This window comes from Ovis aries, chromosome 1 (genome assembly GCF_016772045.2).
Source record: "Ovis aries strain OAR_USU_Benz2616 breed Rambouillet chromosome 1, ARS-UI_Ramb_v3.0, whole genome shotgun sequence".
In the NCBI taxonomy this organism is placed as follows: domain Eukaryota; kingdom Metazoa; phylum Chordata; class Mammalia; order Artiodactyla; family Bovidae; genus Ovis; species Ovis aries.
In genome coordinates this window covers 178,779,240-178,802,011 of record NC_056054.1, presented here as the reverse complement: position 1 = coordinate 178,802,011, position 22,772 = coordinate 178,779,240, and the positions used below count along the sequence as shown (strand labels likewise).

Sequence of the window (22,772 nt, the reverse complement as noted above, 5' to 3'; positions counted from 1 at the left end):
CCTCTGTCATCCCCTTCTCCTCCTGCCCTCAATCTTTTCCAGCATCAGGGTCTTTTCAAATGAGTCAGCTCTCCACATCAGGTGGCCAAAGTACTGGAGTTTCAGCTTCAACACCAGTCCTTCTAATGAACACCCAGGACTGATCTCCTTTAGGATGGACTGGTTGGATCTCCTTGCAGTCCAAGGGACTCTCAAGAGTTTTTTCCAACACCACAGTTCAAAAGCATCAATTCTTTGGCGCTCAGACTTCTTTATAGTCCAACTCTCACATCCATACATGACTACTGGAAAAACCATAGCCTTGACTAGACGGACCTTTGTTGGCAAAGTAATGTCTCTGCTTTTTATTACGCTGTCTAGGTTGGTCATAACTTTTCTTCCAAGGAGTAAGCGTCTTTTAATTTCATGGCTGCAATCACCATCTGCAGGGATTTGGGAGCCCAGAAAAATAAAGTCAGACACTGTGTCCACTGTTTCCCCATCTATTTCCCATGAAGTGATGGGACCAGATGCCATGATCTTCGTTTTCTGAATGTTGAGATTTAAGCCAACTTTTTCACTCTCCTCTTTCACTTTCATCAAGAGGCTTTTTAGTTCCTCTTCACTTTCTGCCATAAGGGTGGTGTCATCTGCATATCTGAGGTTATTGATATTTCTCCCAGCAATCCTGATTCCAGCTTGTGCTTCCTCCAGCCCAGTGTTTCTCATGATGTACTCTGCATATAAGTTCAATAAGCAGGGTCACCATATACAGCCTTGACATACTCCTTTTCCTATTTGGAACCAGTCTGTTGTTCCATGTCCAGTTCTACCTGTTGCTTCCTGACCTGCATGTAGGTTTCTCAAGAGGCAGAGCAGGTGGGCTGGTATTCCCATCTCTTTCAGAATTTTCCAGTTTATTGTGCTTTATACAGTCAAAGGCTTTGGCATAGTCAATAAAGCAGAAATAGATGTTTTTCTGGAACTCTCTTGCTTTTTCCATGATCCATCAGATGTTGGCAATTTGATCTCTGGTTCCTCTGCCTTTTCTAAAAACAGCTTGAACATCTGGAAGTTCACAGTTCATGTATTGCTGAAGCCTGGCTTGGAGAATTTCAAGCATTACTTTATTAGCATGTGAGATGAGTGCAATTATGCGATAGTTTGAGCATTCTTTGGCATTGCCTTTCTTTGGGATTGGAATGAAAACTGACCATTTCCAATCCTGTGGCCACTGCTGAGTTTTCCAAGTTTGCTGGCATACTGAGTGCAGCACTGCTGGGATTATTGGAGCCTAACACCCACAGAATAAAGGAAACATCCAGCTAAAGTCCTCACTGGGCTTCCTCATGAAGGAAGTGCCCCCTCTAGCCATCCCATTCCACCAAAGGGAGGTAAAAGACTAAGCATAGGTAAACTTCACAGTCCAGGGGCACAGGCTTACCAAAAGACTGACACCTAAACATAGGAACATAGGATGCTTCCCTTCCCCACACTCCTTACTAAAGGCCTATTTGTCAATTTCTTTTACCCAGTACATCATATCATATCTGCCTTTTGACAAAAAATTACAAGACATATTAAAAAGCAAAAGACACAGTCTGAGGAGACACAACAATTACCAGAACAAGACTCAGATATTGGCAGGAGTGTTGAAATTATCAGACCATGAATGCAAAACAACCGCAGTTAATATGCTAAAGGTTCTAATGGAGCAAGGGGACAACATGCAATAGTAATCAGAGATGGAAATTCTAAGAAAGAGTCAAAAAGAAATGCTAGAGATTAAAAAAAAAAAGTAAAAGAAATGAAAAAATGTCTTTGATAGGCTCATCAGGAGACTGGACATGACTAAGGAAAAATCCTCTGAGTTTGAGGGTATGTCAATAGAAACTTCCAAAACTGAAAAGCAAAGAGCAGAAAAGACTGAAAAAACACAGAACAGAAACTCCAAAAATAGTGGGTCAACTACAGAAGGTATACCATATACTTAATAGGCAGACCCAGGAAGCTAAGAGAACATCAAGCAGATTAAGCAACAAAATACTACACCTAGACACATCATATTCAAACTGCAAGGAAAAAATAAAAAAAGATAAAGAAGCTGAAGAGAAAAACACCTTATGTCTACAGAAGTAAAAATAAAAATTACACCTGATTTCTCAGAAACTGTGCAACCAAGAAGAGAGTGGGATGAAATATTTTAAGTATTGAGAGAAAAAAGTCACTAACCAGAATTCTATACTCTATGAAATTGTCCTTCAAAGTGAAATAGAAATAAAGACTTTATCAAACAAACAAAAATCAAAGAAATTTGTTGCTAATAGACCTGCCTTGTAAGAAATGTTAAAATAAATTCTTCAGGGAGAAGAAAAATAATACAAAAACTTGGATCTACATAAAGAAAGAACATTGGAAAATGAATAATGAAGGTAAAATAAAAACTTTTATTTTCTTATTCTTAATTGGTGCAACAGGTAACAGTTTGTTCAAAATACTCGCTCCAAATATTTGATTATGAATGCTTATGTATACATACATATGCTTATGTGTGCTTATATAAAAATGAAATGAATGGTATAAACAAGCAGAAGAACAGAAATAAAATAACAAAATCAGAGAAGAAATCAATGAAATTGAGAATAGGAGATCAATAGAGAAAAATCAATAAAACCAAAAGCTAGTTCTTTGAAAAGATCAATAAAATCATTAAGCCTCAGGCCAGGTTAACTAAAAAAAAAGAGAGAATAAACAATTGCTATTAATAATAACAAAAGTGAAAGAGGAAGCATCACTACATGGACATTAAAAGGATAATGAAGAAATGCTATAAACAACTCTAAGCTTATAAGTTTGATCTATAGATTCAATGCAATCTCAGTCACAATCCCAGGAAGTTATTCTGTGGATACTGACAAACTGATTCTAAACTTTATATAGACAGACAGAAGACCCAAAGAGTCAACATGATATTGGAGAAGAACACATTTGAAGAACTGACACTACCCAACTTCAAGACTTACTATAAAGCTACATTAATCAAGACAGTGTGGTACAGGGGAAAGAACAGGTACATAGATCAATGAAACAGAATGGGGGGGGGGTGCATCTAGAAATAGATTCCCAGAAATACAGCCAACTGATCTTTGACAAAATAAATGGTTCTGGAACAACTGGGCATCTATATGCAAAGAAATGAATGTAGACGCAGACAGCTTTCACAGTGTTAACTCAAAACAGATTACAGACTTAAATGTTAAATGTAAAACTCTAAAACTTCTAGAAGATTATAATAGAGGAGAAAATCTAGATAACTTTTGGTATGGTGATTTTTTCTTACATTCAAGACCAAAGACAAATCCATGAAAGAAATAACTGATTGGCCAAACTTCATTAAAATTAAAAGCTTCTGCTCTGAGAGAGAAAATGTGAAGAGAATGTGAAGATAAAGCATAGGCTGGGAAAAAAATATTTGGTGGACATTTGAAAAAGGACTGTAATCCAAAATATACACAGAACTCTTAGCTTTTAACAATAAGAAAACAAATGATCACATTAAAAAATGGACCAAGGTTTCCCTGTTGGCTCAGAGGTGAAGACTCCGCCTGCTAGTGCAGAAGACAGAGGTTTGATCCTTGGTCTGGGAAGACCTGACAGGCCATGGAGCAATTAAGGCTGTGCACCACAGCTATTGAGCCTATGCTTAGAGCTCAGGAAATGAAACTACTGAAGCCTGTGCACCCTAGAGCCTGTACTCTGCAAGAAGAGAAGCCACTGCAAAGAGAAGCCACTGCAAGGAGAAGCCCGGCACCACAGCTCCAGAGCAGCCCCTGCTTGCTGCAACTAGAGAAAAGCCCTTGCACAGCAACAAAGACCCAGCATGATCAAAAATAAATGAATTTTAAAAAATGGATCAAACCTCAAAGACACTTCACCAAAGAAGATATACAGATGGCAGATAAGCATAGGAACAGATGTTCCACATGTTATCACAGATTTGCCAACTAAAATAACAATGAGATTCACCTACTCAGTTCAGTTCAGTTCAGTCGCTCAGTCATGGCCGACTCTTTTCAACCCCACGGACTGCAGCATGCCAGGCTTCCCTGATTGCCAGCTCTTCGGAGTTTACTCAAACTCATGTCTGTTGAGTCAGTGATGCCATCCTACCATCTCATCCTCTGTCGTCCCCTTCTTTTCCCACCTTCAATCTTTCCCAGCATCAGGGTGTTTTCAAAAGAGTCAGTTCTTTACATCAGGTGGCCTAAGTACTGGGGTTTCAGCTTTAGCATCAGTCCTTCCAATGAATATTCAGGACTGAATTCCTTTAGGATGGATTGGTTGGATCTCCTTGCAGTCCAAGGGACTCTCAAGAGTCTTCTCAATCACCACACTTCAAAAGCATCAATTCTTCAGTGCTCAGTATTCTTTATAGCCCACCTCTGACATTCATACATGACTGGAAAAACCATAGCTTTGACTAGATGGACTTTGTTGGCAAAGTAATGTCTGGTTTTTAAGATGCTGTCTAGAACTACCAAAATCTGAAGCACTGACAACATCAAATGCTGGTGAGGATGTGGAGCAACACAAACTCTCATACATTGCTGGTGGGAAAGCAAAATGATGCAGTTCATTTAGATGATCATTTGGCTGTTTCGGTAGGTGCCCAATATGCTTCTGCAGATCAGTGGAGAAATAACTCCAGAAAGAATGAAGGAATGGAGCCAAAGCAAAAACAACACCCAGTTGTGAATGGGACTGGTGATGGAAGCAGTGTTCGATGCTGTAAAGAGCAATACTGCATAGGAACCTGGAATGATAGTTCTATGAATCAAGGCAAATTGGAAGTGGTCAAACAGGAGATGACAAGCGTGAACATCAACATTCTAGGAATCAGTGAACTAAGAAGGACTGGAATGGGTGAATTTAACTCAGATGACCATTATATCTACTACTGTGGGCAGGAATCCCTTAGAAGAAATGGAGTAGCCATCATCGACAACAAAAGAGTCTGAAATGCAGTACTTGAATGCAGTCTCAAAAATGACAGAATGATCTCTGTTTGTTTCCAAGGCAAACCATTCAATATCATGGTAATCCAAGTCTATGCCCCACCAGTAACACTGAAGAAGCTGAACGGTTATATGAAGACCTACAAGACCTTTTAGAACCAACACCCAAAAAAGATGTCCTTTTCGTTAGAGGGGGCTGGAATGCAAAAGTAGGAAGTCAAGAAACACCTGGAGTAACAGGCAAGTCTGGCCTTGGAGTACAGAATGAAGCAAGGCAAAGGCTAACAGAGTTCTGCCAAGAGAATGCACTGGTCATAGCAAACACCCTCTTCCAACAAGAGAAGAGTCCACACATGGACATCACCAGATGGTTGACACAGAAATCAGATTGATTATATTCTTTGCAGCCAAAGATGGAGAAGCTCTATACCGTCAGCAAAAACTAAACTGTGAGCTGACTGTGGCTCAGATCATGAACTCCTTATTGTCAAATTCAGAATGAAATTGAAGAAAGTCGAGAAAACCACTAGACCATTCAGGTATAACCTAAATCAAATCCCTTATGACTATACAGTGGAAGTGAGAAATAGATTTTAAGGGACTAGATCTGATAGAGAGAGTGCCTGATGAACTATGGATGGAGGTTCATGATATTGTACAGGAGACAGGAATCAAGACCATCCCCAAGAAAAAAATATGCAAAAAAGCAAAATGGCTGTCTGGGGAGGCCTTACAAATATCTGTGAAAAGAAGGGAAGTGAAAAGCAAAGGAGAAAAGGAAAGATATACCTATTTGAATGTAGAGTTCCAAAGAATAGCAAGGAGAGAGAAGAAAGCCTTCCTCAGCAATCAATTCAAAGAAATAGAGGAAAATAATAGAATAGGAAAGACTAGAGATCTCTTCAAGAAAATTAGAGATACCAAGGGAACATTTCATGCAAAGATGGGCACAATAAAGGACAGAAATGGTAGGGACCTAACAGAAGCAGAAGATATTAAGAAGAGGTGGCAAGAATACACAGAAGAGCTGTACAAAAACGATCTTCATTACCCAGATAATCACAATGGTGTGATCATTCACCTAGAACCAGACATCCTGGAATGTGAAGTCAAGTAGGCCTTAGGAAGCATCACTAAGAACAAAGTGAATGGACGTGATGGAATACCAGTTGAGCTATTTCAAATCCTGAAAGATGATGCTGTGAAAGTGCTGCACTCAATATGCCAGAAAATTTGGAAAACTCAGCAGTGGCCACAGGACTGGAAAAGGTCAGTTTTCATTGCAATCCCAAAGAAAGGCAATGCCAAAGAATGCTCAAACTACCACACAATTGCACTCATCTCACATGCTAGTAAAGTAATGCTTAAAATTATCCAAGCCAAGGAAAGAAAAAAAAATCTCCAAGCCAGGCTTCAGCAATACGTGAACTGTGAACTTCCTGATGTTCAAGCTGGTTTTAGAAAAGGCAGAGGAACCAGAGACCAAATTGCCAACATATGCCAGATCATGGAAAAAACAAGAGAGTTCCAGAAAAACATCTATTTCTGCTTTATTGACTATGCCAAAGCTTTTGACTGTGTGGATCACAATAAACTGTGGAAAATTCTGAAAGAGATGGGAATACCAGCCCACCTGCTCTGCCTCTTGAGAAACCTACATGCAGGTCAGGAAGCAACAGTTAGAACTGGACATGGAATAACAGACTGGTTCCAAATAGGAAAAGGAGTACGTCAAGGCTGTATATGGTCACCCTGCTTATTAAATTTATATACAGAGTACAACATGAGAAATGCTGGGCTGGAGGAAGCACAAGCTGGAATCAAGATTGCCGGGAGAATTATCAATAACCTCAGATATGCAGATGACACCACCCTTATGGCAGAAAGTGAAAAAGAACTACAGAGCCTCTTGATGAAAGTGAAAGAGGAGAGTGAAAAAGTTGGCTTAAATCTCAACATTCAGAAAACGAAGATCATGGCATCCAGTCCCATCACTTCATGGCAAATAGATGGGGAAACAGTGGACACAGTGTCTGACTTTATTTTGGGGGTCTCCAAAATCCCTGAAGATGGTGATTGCAGCCATGAAATTAAAGGACACTTGCTCCTTGGAAGGAAAGTTATGACCAACCTAGATAGCATAATAAAAAGCAGAGACATTACTTTGCCAACAAAGGTCCATCTAGTTAAGGCTATGGTTTTTCCAGTGGTCATGTATGGATGTGAGAGTTGGACTATAAAGAAGGCTGAGCACAGAAGAATTGATGCTTTTGAACTGTGGTGTTGGAGAAGACTCTTGAGAGTCCCTTGGACTGCAAGGAGATCCAACCAGTCCATCCTAACGGAGATCAGTCTTGGGTGTTCATTGGAGGGACTGATGTTGAAGCTGAAACTCCAATACTTTCGCCACCTGATGTGAAGAGTTGACTCATTGGAAAAGACCCTGATGCTGGGAAAGATTGAGGACAGGAAGAGAAGGGGACAACAGAGGGTGATGGCTGGATGGCATCACCAACTCAATGGACATGGGTTTGGGTGAACTCCGGGAGTTGGTGATGGACAGGGAGGCCTGGCGTGCTGCGGTTCATGGAGCAGCAAAGAGTCGGACACGACTGAGCAACTGAACTGAACTTGGCTATTTCTTACAAAATTAAATGTACTCATACCATTGTTCTCCTTGGTATTTCTGCAAAGGATTTTAACACTTACATCCACACAAAACCTGCACACAGACATTTAAGCAGCTCTATTCATAATTATGAAAAATTGGAAACAACCAAGCTATTCTTCATTAGATGAATAGATAAGTAAACTGTAACAATCTAGATAATGGAATATTATTTAGCACTATAAAGAGGTGAGCTGTCATGGCATGTAAAGATATGGAGAAAACTTAAATGAATATTTCTAAGTGAAAGAAACTGTTTTAAAAAGGACTACACACTGTGTGACTCCAGCTACATGACCTGTCGGAAAAGGTAAAATTATGGAGACACAAAATGGTAAGTGGTTGCCAGGGGATAAAGGAAGAGAAAGATGATTGGACAAACCCAGAGAATTATCAGGGCAGAGAAACTATTTTGTATACTAGTCAAAACCCACAGAATGTACAACATCAAGAATGGACTGTAGCATTAACTATGAACTTTAGGTGATATGGTATCATTGTAGGCTTATCAACTGTACCACTGGGGTGCAGGATGGATGTTGAGCTTGGGCAAGATTGTTCTGTGTGAAGATAAGCGGTATATGGGAACTCTCTGACTTTGCCACTCAATCTTGTTGTGAACCTAAAATTGCTCAAATAAAAAATTATTTATTTTAAAAATACTGACATCAGCACTTATATAGAATCAAGTAAAAGTGTTTTTTGCTTATTTTTCCTTTGGGTTATATTTTATTCTTTCCAGTGGTCAAGTTTATAACCAGTATGATAAAGTTTTTGTTTTCCTCTTTGGAGATATATTTAGATAAGATGTGTGTTACATATGTTTACATAGGAGAATTCTCATCCTCAGTTCACTCATTATCTCTCTTTCAACAGAGGCCATTACTGCCAGAGTTTAGAAACTACCCAAATTCCTGATACTAAGTATGGACTAGATGTCCGTATTTTCAGTTTGAAAGTATTGCTACTGTTCATTGTCTTCAGATTGTATATCTGGTATTCTCCATGGCAACTGGGCTTGGGAGGGAAGAAGTGGAAGGATGAAGGGAAGGAATGGAGGGAGAATATATAAAGCCTGGGTCCTTGTGCTTTCTCTCAAAGGCCAGCAACAAGGGCATCTTTGGGGTGTAACACCAAGTCATCCTTAACTTCAGAGCCCACCCAGTCTGCTGCTGTTGCTGCTGCTAAGTTGTGTCAGTTGCGTCCGACTCTGTGCGACCCCATAGATGGCAGCCCACCAGGCTCCCCCATCCCTGGGATTCTCCAGGCAAGAGCACTGAGTGGGTTGCCATTTCCTTCTCCAATGCATGAAAGTGAAAAGTAAAGTGAAGTCGCTCAGTCATGTCTGACTCTTTACAACCCCGTGGACTGCAGCCACCAGGCACCTCCATCCATGGGATTTTCTAGGCAAGAGTACTGGAGTGGGGTGCCATTGCCTTCTCTGGCTTCTGCCTTCTAGCTTTGCTTAATGAATTGCAGTTAAATATTGATAACCAAAGTAAAAACGCAAAACAAAAACTTGTTGGTTGACAGAAAGAGCATGGACAGTAAATTACAAATTAATGCTCAAGATGACAACAATCTAGATCTTATCTCAATTAGGGCCCTTGGGTGACCTCATTTTCTTAATAGCCCTTTACAGTTAGGCAAGAGAGTTACCCTTACTGGAGGAAGTAGAAGTTGCTTCCTTTTTACAAACGGCCAGGCAAGTCCCAGTATCTCTGTGTCAGGATACAGACAAGAAGTCTAGGTTTCCTTTCCTTTTTCTGGAGAGACTCTTCTTGGTTTCAGTCCTTTGATTCATGTAAGTCTCACAGTCTGGAAAAGAAAAGGAGGTGTTCACAGATGGCTGGCTTTTAGCTTGCTCACTTGAGATTTTTGGAGGATGCCAATGTTAGGACAGGTATAAGCTACTCTGGTTTTTCTTAGGGTTGTAAGGATTTGGAACATTTTAGGGGGTCACCTATAGGTCCTGTTAACACTTACAATGTCTGGTCCTCAGCGATTTGCCATGAATTTTTACTTATAAAGGCATATGAAAGATTTTTACAGTTAATATAAAATTCTAATACTGAGCAATCAACCGATATTTACAAAGAGCTGTATTAATTTGTCAAGGCTGCTATAACAAAGCACTACGAACTGTGTGGCTCAGTCAACGGAAATGTATTGTCTCATAATTCTGGCGTCTAGAAGGCTGAGGTAAGTTGGCTAACTTCATTCTTGACATGGCATTATCCCTATATATCTGTGTCCATATTTTCCCCTTTCATAAGGACACCAATCATACTGGATTAGGGGCCTACCTTCCCATATGATTTCATCTTAACTAATTACCTTTGCAATGACCCAGTTTCCAAATTAGATCACATTCTGAGGAACTGGACGTTAGAAACTCAACATACACATTTTGGGGAATATAATTCAACACATAACAGAAGTCAAAGATGAGGAAAAGATTTTCAAATTGGATCACAAAGCAAAATTCACCTATAGGCTATATATAGAGACCCACCTGAAATGAAGGAACCAGAATAGCTGAGAATAAAAGGGTGGACAGAGTAACACTGGCCAATGCAATGGGTCATAACCTCAACATTAAAAAAGAAAAGCTTAAGGAAGTCAAGGAATGATACTTTACAATGTTTTAACAATATAAAAAGTTAGAACACTAGCTAGCAGGGAATCAACAATTACAAAGCAAAAATTCATGGGAGACGGAATGAAATAGTTCAGTAGCAGGAAATTTTAGTTCTGTCCCCCATGACAGATTAACTAGAAACAAAGGAGAATAATAACTAATTACATAATTAGATCTGATTGATACATATCAAACTATATACTAGACATAGACAGTATGCTGTTTCTATATGAGCTGTGTGGCAGTTACAATTGGCCATATTTTCAGCCAAAGAAAAACATTAATAAATTCCAAAATTTAAAATAGTGCAGAAAACATTCTGTGATCATAAACCTATAAACCTAGAATCCTAATAATGAATCAAGATGGCAAAACAAGCAAAATACCCTAAGACCTGAAAAATAAAGAAGAAAAAACAAACTCTTTTAAAAATAACCCTTGAGTCAAAGAGGAAATCAATATCAAAATTACAGAATAGTCAGAAAATAATGAAAAGTTTTAAATCTACAATAAAATCTATTTTAAGAATAGACATGGGATAGATAGATGCCATCAAACTATATAAAAAGAAAAGCAAGGGAATGAAAAACAAAGAAGTCAGGATAATGCCTATCTCTGATTGAGCTGGGGGAGGAGGCAGAGAGGGGATAGGAAGAACAGTACAGGCTATTTTTAATGTTATCATTTTTATAATTATGGAACCACCATCTAAAATAGTCTTGAGAATGGTGGGTTCATAATTATAAAAATGACAACATTTTAAAAACCAGAAGAATAAACAATGAAGTAAATAAAAGAAAATCACTGCAGAAGACTGCAGCCATGAAATTAAAAGACGCTTACTCCTTGGAAGAAAAGTTATGACCACCTAGATCACATATTCAAAAGCAGAGACATTACTTTGCCAACTAAGGTCCGTCTAGTCAAGGCTATGGTTTTTCCTGTGGTCATGTATGGATGTGAGAGTTGGACTGTGAAGAAGGCTGAGCACCGAAGAATTAATGCTTTTGAACTGTGGTGTTGGAGAAGACTCTTGAGAGCCCCTTGGACTGCAAGGAGATCCAACCAGTCCATTCTGAAGGAGATCAGCCCTGGGATTTCTTTGGAGGGAATGATGCTAAAGCTGAAACTCCAGTACTTTGGCCACCTCATGCGAAGAGTTGACTCATTGGAAAAGACTCTGATGCTGGGAAGGATTGGGGGCAGGAGGAGAAGGGGATGACAGAGGATGAGATGGCTGGATGGCATCACGGACTCGATGGACGTGAGTCTGAGTGAACTCCGGAAGTTGGTGATGGACAGGGAGGCCTGGCGTGCTGCGATTCATGGGATTGCAAAGAGTCGGACATGACTGAGCAACTGAACTGACTGACTGATGCATTGACCAATGATGAGAGTGTGCTATAAAGACAATGATTAATTCACTTACGTACTAAAACCATTTAGAAATAACTGCACAACAGAACCTAGGAGAAGGCCATGGCACCCCACTCCAGTCCTCTTGCCTGGAAAATCCCATGGATGGAGGAGCCTAGTGGGCTGCAGTCCATGGGGTTGTGAAGAGTCGGACACGACTGAGCGACTTCACTTTCATTTTTCACTTTCATGCATTGGAGAAGGAAATGGCAACCCATTCCAGTTTTCTTGCCTGGAGAATCCCAGGGACAGGGAAGCCTGGTGCGCTGCCATCTATGGGGTCGCACAGAGTCAGACATGACTGAAGCAACTTAGCAGCAGCAGCACAACCGAACCTATAGTGTGCAATTAAGGCACTGCTCAGAGAAAAATTAATAGGGCTTGTGAGTGTGCTAAGTGTATGCTAAGTTGCTTCAGTTGTGTCCAACTCTTTGTGACCCTATGGACTGTAGCCCACCAAGCTCCTCTGTCCATGGGGATTCTCCAGGCAAGAACATTGGAGTGGGTTTCCATGTCCTCCTCCAGGGGATCTTCCCAACCCAGGGATTGAACCCGCATCTCTTACGTCTCCTGCATTGGCAGGCAGGTTCTTACCACTAGCACCACTTGGGAAGCCTATAGCCTTACGTATATCAAATAATAAAAAGGCCAAAAATGAAAAAAGTAACATCAAAGAACTGAATGATACTAGGGATAATAATAAAACTAAAGAAAGTGGGAAGTAGAAGTTAATCAAAATAAAAGCAAAAATTTCTTAACCGAAAACAAACAAACAAAAAAAGAGTAGAGTACATTACATCTAAGAGCTAGTCCCTTGTAGGATAAAAAAAAATGTACTTAAGGCAAAACACAAATACATACAATAAGAAAATAAAAAATTATAAAGGAGGACAATAACTGCAAATCAAAACAAGGAAAGTTAAAAGAAACATAGAGACTACCTTTCTCAAAATTATGCAAATAAATATGAAATACTACTAAATACATAACTTTTATAAAAAAAATTTAAAATGTCTCTAGAAGACAATAGGATATGTACACAAACAAATTACCATTAAAAAAAATAGCAAAAATTTTGAAGAAGTAATATCCTCCAAACAATTGGAAAATAAGAAAGCATCAGGACCAGTTGAATTCAGAGGAAATTCTACTACATTATTAAGGAATGGATTATTCTAATGGTCTTAAATCTTTTTTTCTGGGAAATAGAAAAAGAAGAAAACCTCTGATATCATCAATACCTGTAAGAAAATGAATGAACAGAAACCTCAGTTAAATAGAGTTGGGAGACCAGAAGGGGGAGCTCTCATGCCCTTTGACCATAGCAGAGCCCAATAGGAAGAAGGAAAAACTCCTCTTATTTAGGAACAAGGACTCAGCCAATGAAAAGCCATGGACTGAATTTACTACAACCCTCCCAGCTTCCTTTTTCTCTCTGTTAGCAGGCTGTCTTTCCCTTCCTGTGTAGGAACTGGCACATGGCCCACCACGGTTGCAGACACAAAGTTGCAATTCTCTGCTGATCCTGAATAAACTCCCTTTTTCTTTTTGCTGAAGAAATAATTGGCAGTCTATTTGTTTTAGGTCAACATTTTGTTGGCCTGGACAGGGACCAGAGTAAACCCCTGACAGCTTGGGAGCTGGTGAGTGAACAGGTATGATCAGTATCCATGATTGAGCCCATTGGGTTCACTGCTTTTCTCACTGACCCTGGAGTTTAAAGGTATGTCTTTCTTCTGGATCCAAACTTATGCCCCCTTTTGCTTTTGAAGCTCTCCAGGTTTCATGCAAGATCTGTTTTAAGGCTTTGTTCTTTCTCAGTAAGGCCTTGTTCTTTCTGTATACAAGTACTTGTTTGGTATTTCAGTCTGATTTTGAGGTCAGATTTTTGCAGCTGAAAGTAGTTGAGAAGCCTTTGGCCCATTCCTTTGGAAAAGGGATCTAGAAACTAAACTCTTACTTTCTTATATTTTCTGGACTAAAGCTGAATTGCAAGCCATAGTCCAAGATTTTACCAAGATAACTTAAGATCCTTACAGTTTTGCTGAGCAATTTCAATATAGTGATTCAAAATTATCAGCCTGGTTTCTCTGACTTACATCAGCTAATTCATACACTTGTTGGTGAAGGCCAGGCCCAGCATTGGATGAAAACCGCTAAATAGGAAAATACTGAAAGTTTTCTAGAAATTATAACCAGGAGACCAGCCCACTAACTTAGTATGTATCAGGCTTAGACAATTGCTAGGTGACTTCATCCAGAAATTCCTAGGGCTTTTCCAAAGCCTGTTGATTGGAACAAAATTCAGGATTGCACACAACAGTCTGAACCTGTTCATTAGTATGACAATTGACTTCAGATTATTTTTAAGGAAGATTCTAGTCTTCCCTTGAGATGTTGATTCTACCCAGGTAGCTTTTAACTTCATGTTTGCTAATGGGCTGAACTGAGACCTTTCCTTTCTAGTAAAAAGGACCAGAATGAAATGGGAAACTATATTCACTCCAGATTTAGTTAATCTGGCAAACAGCTTTCTCACACACTAGATGAGTCACCTAAAAGAAAGACCACAAAAACTCTTAATCTTCAACTCCAACAAATGAAGATTCCTAAATGAAACCAAAGCTGTCTATTTTCTGCTATTACTGTAGAGAGCTCGGACACTGGAGAAAACATTGTTACAAACCTAAGTGCTTCAGACACTTTCAGCTCTCTAATAGCCTCTCCAGTGTCCTTCCAATCAATAACAGGGCTCCAGGAGCTATGGGAATTCTTTCCAATTCTCTCTTTTTATTGGCTTGAAGAAACACTTCTCCAGATTGGGGATGAATCTCTTCCAGTCCTGACTGACACTGGAACCACACTCTTTGTGCTCAACACCACTGCTATAAAGTAGGCCCTACTATCTCAAAGTACTAAAATAGTTTAAATCATAACCTTGTTCATATGTCATTTTGCATATAGAAGCATATGCCTGAAGGATAAATTCCTAGAAGCAGAATTGCTGGATTGAAGGATATGTGAATTTGTAAGTTTAATAAATATTGTAAGACTGCCCTTTTGAGGATTTATAACCCCCGAGATATGAGAGGGCCTGTCTTTCTGAATTTTCACCACACAGCCATCTGCATTCCTGTTTTTCACAATTCTTCTATTCTTACTTTTATTTCTATATGAGCTTTAGGATAAGTTTTGTCCCAAAAAAACATCATGTAGGAATTTGTATTAGAATTGCATTAGCACCCCACTCCAGTACTCTTGCCTGGAAAATCCCATGGATGGAGGAGCCTGGTAGGCTGCAGTCCATGGGGTAGCTAAGGGTCAGACACGACTGAGCGACTTCACGTTCACTTTTCACTTTCATGCACTGGAGAAGGAAATGGCAACCCACTCCAGTGTTCTTGCCTGGAGAATCCCAGGGACAGGGAAGCCTGGTGGGCTGCCGTCTATGGGGTCACACAGAGTCAGACACGACTGAAGTGACTTAGCAGTAGCAGAGAGAGTAGACATTTTTATATGGTTGAGTCTCTTTACAGATAATTTTCATTTGATAAAGGACTCATTTTCATCTTTAGAAGCAACTGGATATTTTCTTCATAAAAATCTCACACGTTTCTTAAGTTCATCTCTTGGTGTTTTTATTTATTTTTATTGCTGCTATTTTCAATGGGATCTTTCCCTCTATCTCTTCTGAGTGGTTACTGTTATATAGCTTTGATTTTTGTACCCAGGGTGTATCTCACCACCTCAGTGAATTTTTACATTATTTGTAATAGAGTCACTTAAGTTTGGGGGTATATAACCATATTGTGCACTATCCCAAATGACTCAGCGGGGAAGAATCTGCCTGCCAGTGCAGGAGACACTAGAGACATGGGTTTGATCACTGGGTCAGGAAGATCCCATGGAGTAGGAAATGGCGACCCACTCCAGTATTCTTGCCTGGAAAATTTCATAGACAGAGGAACCTTGTGACTCAATAATGATCATTTTATCTCCTTTCCATAGTGTATGTCTCTCTTATGGACTGAATGTGTCCTCCAAAACGTATGTTGAAGGCCTAGCCCTCATTGTGGCTATATTTGGACATGGGGCTTCTAAGGAAATAATTCAGATTAAGTGAAGTCATAAGGGTTGAGAAAGCCCAGATCCAATAGGATTATTGTATTATGAGAAGAGACACCAGAGAGTTTGCTCTCTTTCTCTCAATGCCATATGAGAGTGCAATGAAAAATTAGGCATCTGCAAGCCAGGAAGAGAGACCTCACCAGAAACTGACCCTGCTGCTGCTGCTGCTAAGTCGCTTCAGTCGTGTCCGACTCTGTGCGACCCCATAGACGGCAGCCCACCAGGCTCCCCCGTCCCTGGGATTCTCCAGGCAAGAACACTGGAGTGGGTTGCCATTTCCTTCTCCAATGCATGAAAGTGAAAAGTGAAAGTGAAGTCGCTCAGTTGTACCTTAATCTTGGACTTCTAGCCTTCAGAACTGTGAGAAAATTAATTTGTTGTTTAAGCCTCCCAGTCTATGGTATATTGTTGTGGCAGCCCTAGCAAACTAATGCAAACTCTATTTTCTTTATTTTGTTAAGTTTATTGACCAGAACCAGTGCAAGTTAAATAACAGTGATAATTTGGATATCTTTCTCATTTCAGATTTGAGGGAGAATGTTTGCCCATTAGTGCTCTTTTGGGCTGAAAAGAATATAATCATATTAAGTAAGGAAATTTGTTTCTATTTTTATTGCATTTTCCCACATATTTGTGGTATTTATTGGAAATTTAACAAACAACATTGACTTATCAAGTACCTGATCAGCAAAATGGGTTCTTTGATCATTATAAAGTTCAAGAGGAGTCTGCCAGGTAAGGATGTATCCCCATGTCACAGGGTTCAGTTGCTGGCTAGAAAATCCTATGGCTCAGTGGTGGTCTCCATGTTCTGGGGTAGGTGTACCAGGGGCACTCCCTTCCTTTCAAATACGAGGGCATTCCTAATAATTGGGATGCCAAAGGGCAGATGGAGTCATCAAACTCTCCTTCAAGGTCTTAAAAGCTATGTAGTCCAATTCTTCTTATAAAATTGGGTTTTTATTATATAGTAAAAACATAGAGAGGTTTGGCTGCAGGAGGAAATGGCAACCCACTCCAATATTCTTGCCTGGAAAATCCTGTGGACAGAAGAACCAGGTGTGCTACAGCCCATGGGGTCGCAAAGAATCAGACATGACTGAGAGACTGAGCGTGCACGCGCGCGCGCGCGCACACACACACACACACACACACACACAGAGGTTGACTGTAAAAAAGAAATCTGGAATCCAATTTCAGCAACTAGCCTGAGATACCTTGCAGTTGGTACTTAGTTTGGGGTTTCGGGAAACTTAGGAAACCATGAAGTCTACCTGGATCTAGGTGTAGCCTTTGTTCTAGTTTCAGATGCCCTATATATCAGACCTGGATTTGGGAAAACTGCAATTTTTCTTTGTCGACCTTATGCGACAAAGCTGGCCCTAAAAGCCAGCTAAAGCTTTTAGGGCTAAAAGCTTTAGCAGGTGTATGCTGTCTTCCTGTGAGGAGGCTTGAGGAGAGCAAAGGAGCAAATCACCCACATATTGCAACAAAATAGAACATCTAGGAAACTTTATAGTATCCAGACCAACCTTCAGAGTTTGTGAGAAATAGGAAGGACTCTCAATACAACAGCGAAGAACTGCTGTCCAAGTGAATTTTCTTCCCAAATGAAGGCAAAAAGGCATTGGCTAGCTTTATCAACTGGAAAACTAAAGAATGCACTGCATAAATCAATTACAGAAAATAATTTGCTTCCATTGAGGGTTAAGAACAATAAGGCGTTGAGGGATAACAATGTTTATTTCTTGAAGGTCTTGGACAACCTACACTCTCAGTTTTTATTGGTTTTTCACTGGTAAAATAGTAGTATTTCAGGGACTAGTACAAGGGATAATGAGGCCTTGAGCTTTGTAATTCTCTGTTATAGATTTTATGCCTTGGAGTGCTTCTTTACTTGTAGGATATTGGTTAGTTCTGAGAAGTGGTTTTGAGGAATCTATTTGAATTGTGATGGGGAGTGCCCTATGAATTTTACCAGTTTCAGCTGGAGATTTTGCCCATAATTATCAGTTGGTGATAGCTGATTCAAAGGGAACAATGGGCGTGTTCTAGAATCAGCACCAATACTGAGAGACAGAGCTTATAAAGGAAGTAAAAGATGTCAAAGAAGGTGAAAGTCGCTCAGTCATGTCCAACTCTGCAACCGCATGTCCTGTAGCCTGCCAGGCTCCTCTGTCCATGGAATTCTCCAGGCCAGAATACTGGAGTGGGTTGCCATGCCCTTCTCCAGGGGATCTTTACAACCTAGGGATCAAACCCAGGTGTCCCACATTGCAGGCAGATTCTTTACCATCTGAACCTTGTTGGTTACTTTGATGACTACTGTCAAATTCTAGAATTATTTCCCCCTTTGGAAGAAAAAAATTCCACCATGATACTTCTCTAAGGAGCCTTAGCCTAATAAATGGTTAGGAAAACAGGAAATAAGGAGAGAAGGGTATGCAGCCCCTAAACAAACGTTTCAGAAACAGGAACCTCTTGAGATTCATTAGAGATCCCTAGCAGAATTGTTTCTGGATTGATAGGGAATGATTGCCAAGATAACTCAGGTAAGTAATAAAATAGAAGAAGTAGGGTGCTTTTGTATAAAAGTATGCTATGATTTGTGTAGAAATAAGAAAAATAAAGAATGTATAAACACACACATATATATACATATGTACATACATAAATATATAGGTTTAACTGCTTATAAATGCATATAATGTCTCTGGCAGTATTTATCAGAAAATAATAGCATTCAGTTCAGTTCAGTTCAGTCCCTCAGTCATGTCCAACTCTGCGAACCCATGAATCGCAGCACACCAGGCCTCCCTGTCCATCACCAACTCCCGGAGTTCACTCAGATTCACATCCATCGAGTCCGTGATGCCATCCAGCCATTTCATCCTCGGTCGTACCTTTCTCCTCCTGCCCCCAATCCCTACCAGCATCAGAGTCTTTTCCAATGAGTCAACTCTTCGCATGAGGTGGCCAAAGTACTGGAGCTTCAGCTTTAGCATCATTTCTTCCAAAGAAATCCCAGGGCTGATCTCCTTCAGAATGAACTGGTTGGATCTCCTTGCAGTCCAAGGGACTCTCAAGAGTCTTCTCCAAAACCACAGTTCAAAAGCATCAGTTCTTCGGCACTCAGCTTTCTTCACAGTCCAACTCTCACATCCATACATGACCACAGGAAGAACCATAGCCTTGACTAGTCGGACCTTAGTCGGCAAAGTAATGTCTCTGCTTTTGAATATGCTATCTAGGTTGGTCATAACTTTTCTTCCAAGGAGTAAGGGTCTTTTAATTTCCTGGCTGCAGTCACCATCTGGAGGGATTTTGGAGCCCCCCAAAATAAAGTCTGACACAGTTTCCACTGTTTCCCCATCTATTTCCCATGAAGTGATGGGACCAGATGCCATGATCTTCGTTTTCTGAATGTTGAGATTTAAGCCAACTTTTTCACTCTCCTCTTTCACTTTCATCAAGAGGCTTTTTAGTTCCTCTTCACTTTCTGCCATAAGGGTGGTGTCATCTGCATATCTGAGGTTATTGATATTTCTCCCGGCAATCTTGATTCCAGCTTGTGTTTCTTCCAGTCCAGCATTTCTCATGATGTACTCTGCATAGAAGTTAAATAAACAGGGTGACAATATACAGCCTTGATGCACTCCTCTTCCTATTTGTAACCAGTCTGTTGTTCCATGTCCAGTTCTAACTGTTGCTTCCTGATCTGCATATAGGTTTCCCAAGAGGCAGGTCAGGTGGTCTGTATTCCCATCTCTTTCAGAATTTTCCACAGTTTATTGTGATCCACACAGTCAAAGGCTTTGGCATAGTCAAGAAAGCAGAAATAGATGTTTTTCTGGAACTCTCTTGCTTTTTCCATAATCCAGCGGATGTTGGCAATTTGATCTCTGGTTCCTCTGCCTTTTCTAAAACCAGCTTGAACATCAGGAAGTTCACAGTTCACGTATTGCTGAAGCCTGGCTTGGAGGTGCTCCAAAAGAGAACTGTGTGACTGGGAGAAGGGGTAAGAAAGAACATTTTTACCTGTTTGTATCACTGGATTTTTTTTTTCAGGGGCACATTTTCCAGTTTTATTTTCGTCAGCAATATTCTCCTCCCATAATTGCTATAGAATCACCAAATCCTCTTTCATCCTTTTGAATTATAAAAGGATGTATTACTAGAATTTTGAATCACATGATATATTTAAAAACTTTAAGTTAAATAAATGAAAAAATAATTTATTTCTGGTTTTTAGAAATACGAAATTGAAATGAGCCTTACCAAGAAATACAGCATAGTTTTTATTTTTCTAAATATGTATTCCAAATTTCCTTTCAGTCATAAGAGAGAGATTGTTAAAGCAAACAAACAAAACCATAAAGGGAGAGAGGAACCACAGAACAGATAGACTGTGGAGATGAAACTAGGAGCTAGGAACCTGTCTGCAGGGAGAGAACCAGAGAAAGCTGGCACAGCAGGAAGATGTTCACACAGTTGGTAAGTTTCAGGGTGAGAATAGTCAGGTGAAACATTTTGTAACACTTTGCTGTCCAGTGGAAACACAGTATACTCTCTTGTTCCACTGGCCTTTGAAATTACAGTGTATGAATAAAAAGTTCATTTTTCCATTGAAAACTACAGGTTTTCTCCTGTGTGAAAGGAATTAACAAAGGTCAGAGGAATTCCCTTAGGAACTTGGAGTCCCTTTGACATTCAAAATTAGTCTGATTGCTTCATCTTTGCTCTTTGAGAGTTTGGGTTAGCTTATTTAATAATGTCAGGAGGTTATATCTGAAAGCAGTGTTTTATTTCACCTTTCAAGCTTCTCTGAACCACAAATAAATGTAGTTTATGATACTAAACATGATTTTGCTGCTATTTCTAATTTTTCCATTAATACATCAAACTTAGAGGAGACACTCAGCAAAGAGAGTACAGCAGCAGCTCAGGGAGGAAAGGTTTATGTGTCTGCCTATAGCATTCTGGCTTGAACAATTCCAACTCGTGATATGCTAGGCAGGGGGAAGTGAAACTGGGGCCCAATCAACCTCTGAAGATTCCATCTCTGGTTTATAAAGTAAGAGAAGTTTAATCTTTCCGGAGACCCAATTACCTCTATTGCCACCTGCTGGTAAACTTAAGCCTCTTTTAATCCAGTTAGTGGCTTTCCCATGCCTAACAAGCACTTTTGGGATTAGGGAGATAGATTTGCAGCCGAAGAACTTTTGCTGCTTCAGAGTGGAGAGGCTGGGTCACACCAAATCAAGCGCTTGTGTATAGAGGACAGCAAATGACAGAGATTGCACCCATGTAAGGAGTTAGCTTCCCCTGGCAGTAGCTCCTGTCCTGCCAGTTATTTAAGTCTGTCAACTCTTTTAAATTCATCTAAAAAACAGTACCTCCTACAGCCCTAAAGAGACCAATTTTAAAAGACATTCAATGGTTTTAAGCTGTAATTTAAAAATTTTAATTCCAACACGTATGAAGGCGCTGCCTCACTTTGTCCCGGGGATGAAGCCAGCACTGACAGAGACTCTTTCATTCATTCTATATGCAGACCTTCTTGTGCTCCTCCCATTCACATACTTCACCCTTCCGCTCCTTCAAAACCTGCATTTCATACTCAGTACCTACATGCTTAGACACAGGGACTCAGACATACACAGCATGGATAACATAAGCATCAGTGAACAGCTCGCACATTTTCTGATGTTTGTGGTAGCATAAAATCCTCACTTTATCTGGAATCTTAACTCATAGAAGAAAACATACGACATATTGTCTATGGTACCACCTGATGACACTAATTGATCATAATGTCTGTGGCCTCTAAATTACTGTAAAATTCTGAAGTGACTTTTGCTTATTGTTGTTCAGTTGTTAAGTCATGCCTGACTCTTCAACCCCATGGACTGGGGCTTGCCACGCTTCTCTGTCCTTCACTGTCTCCTGGAGTTTTCTCAGGTTTGTGTCCATTGAGTTAGTGATGGTGTCTAACCATCTCATCCTCTGCCACACTCTTCTCCTTTTGCTTTCCATCTTTCCCAGAAGGACATTTGGCTTGTTTCAAGTTTTTGGTGATGATGACTACAGTGGTTATAAACATGCATATACACATTTTTATGTGAAAATAAGTTTTCATTTCACTTGGGTGAATATCCAGGAATGGAATTCCTGGATCATATGGTTTGTGCATATTTAACTAAAAAAAAAAAAAAACTGGCAAACTTTTCGCAGCTTACCTGCAATGCCTAGAGTCCAAGTTGCTCTGCATTCTTGTCAGCACGTGACATTGTCAGGGTTTTCTTCTTATAGCCATTATAATCAGTGGTAACTTATCTGGTTTTAATCAGCATTTCCTTAATGATTAGTGCTGTTCACAACTTTTTATGTGCTCCAATGTCATCCAGATATCCTCTTGGTGAAGTGCCTGTTCAATGATCTTACCCATTTTTTTTTTCCATTAGGTTATTTGTTTTCTGTTGTGTTTTAAGAGTTCTAATACCTTCTGGATGTTTTGAGGAAGTAGTTCTCGAATCATCAAAAAAAAGTAAACATTTAGGGTCTTTTAGTGTAAGGGTATTTTATTCTATTCACTTCTCGATTATTTACATATGCCATACACAGTTGGGTCTATAAACTAAACTTTTCCATTACCTGAAACTGAGTATCTTGAATGATGAGGTATTCCCTCAGGAGGCCCAGAGGGAAAGCTGGTGAGCTGCCCACATGGAACTTAAGAAAGGGCCACTGACTGTGGTGAATTTAGCAAAGTCCAGGGTTTAGTCTTAAGCTTTAAAGGTTCAGCCAGTGTCCCAAGAGCAGATCCCACTGAGGACACTTATTCCTGCTCACAAAGATCTAAAGAAAGCAACATGCAAGGCCAGAGTGGCAGGTAGCTCACCAAGGTAGCCTTCCTCTCCTGTAG

General features: G+C 39.9%; 1 protein-coding gene across 2 annotated transcripts in view; it reads right to left on the bottom strand.

The window, feature by feature from the left end:
* Window positions 1-22,772, bottom strand: part of BOC (BOC cell adhesion associated, oncogene regulated) — a 273,171-nt gene that overhangs the window by 153,002 nt on the left and 97,397 nt on the right. For both annotated transcript variants that reach the window (XM_060417718.1, XM_060417722.1), the window contains exon 2: window positions 9,328-9,480. The gene's annotated coding sequence lies outside the window, so the exon portion shown is untranslated. The remainder of the gene's footprint in view (window positions 1-9,327; window positions 9,481-22,772) is intronic.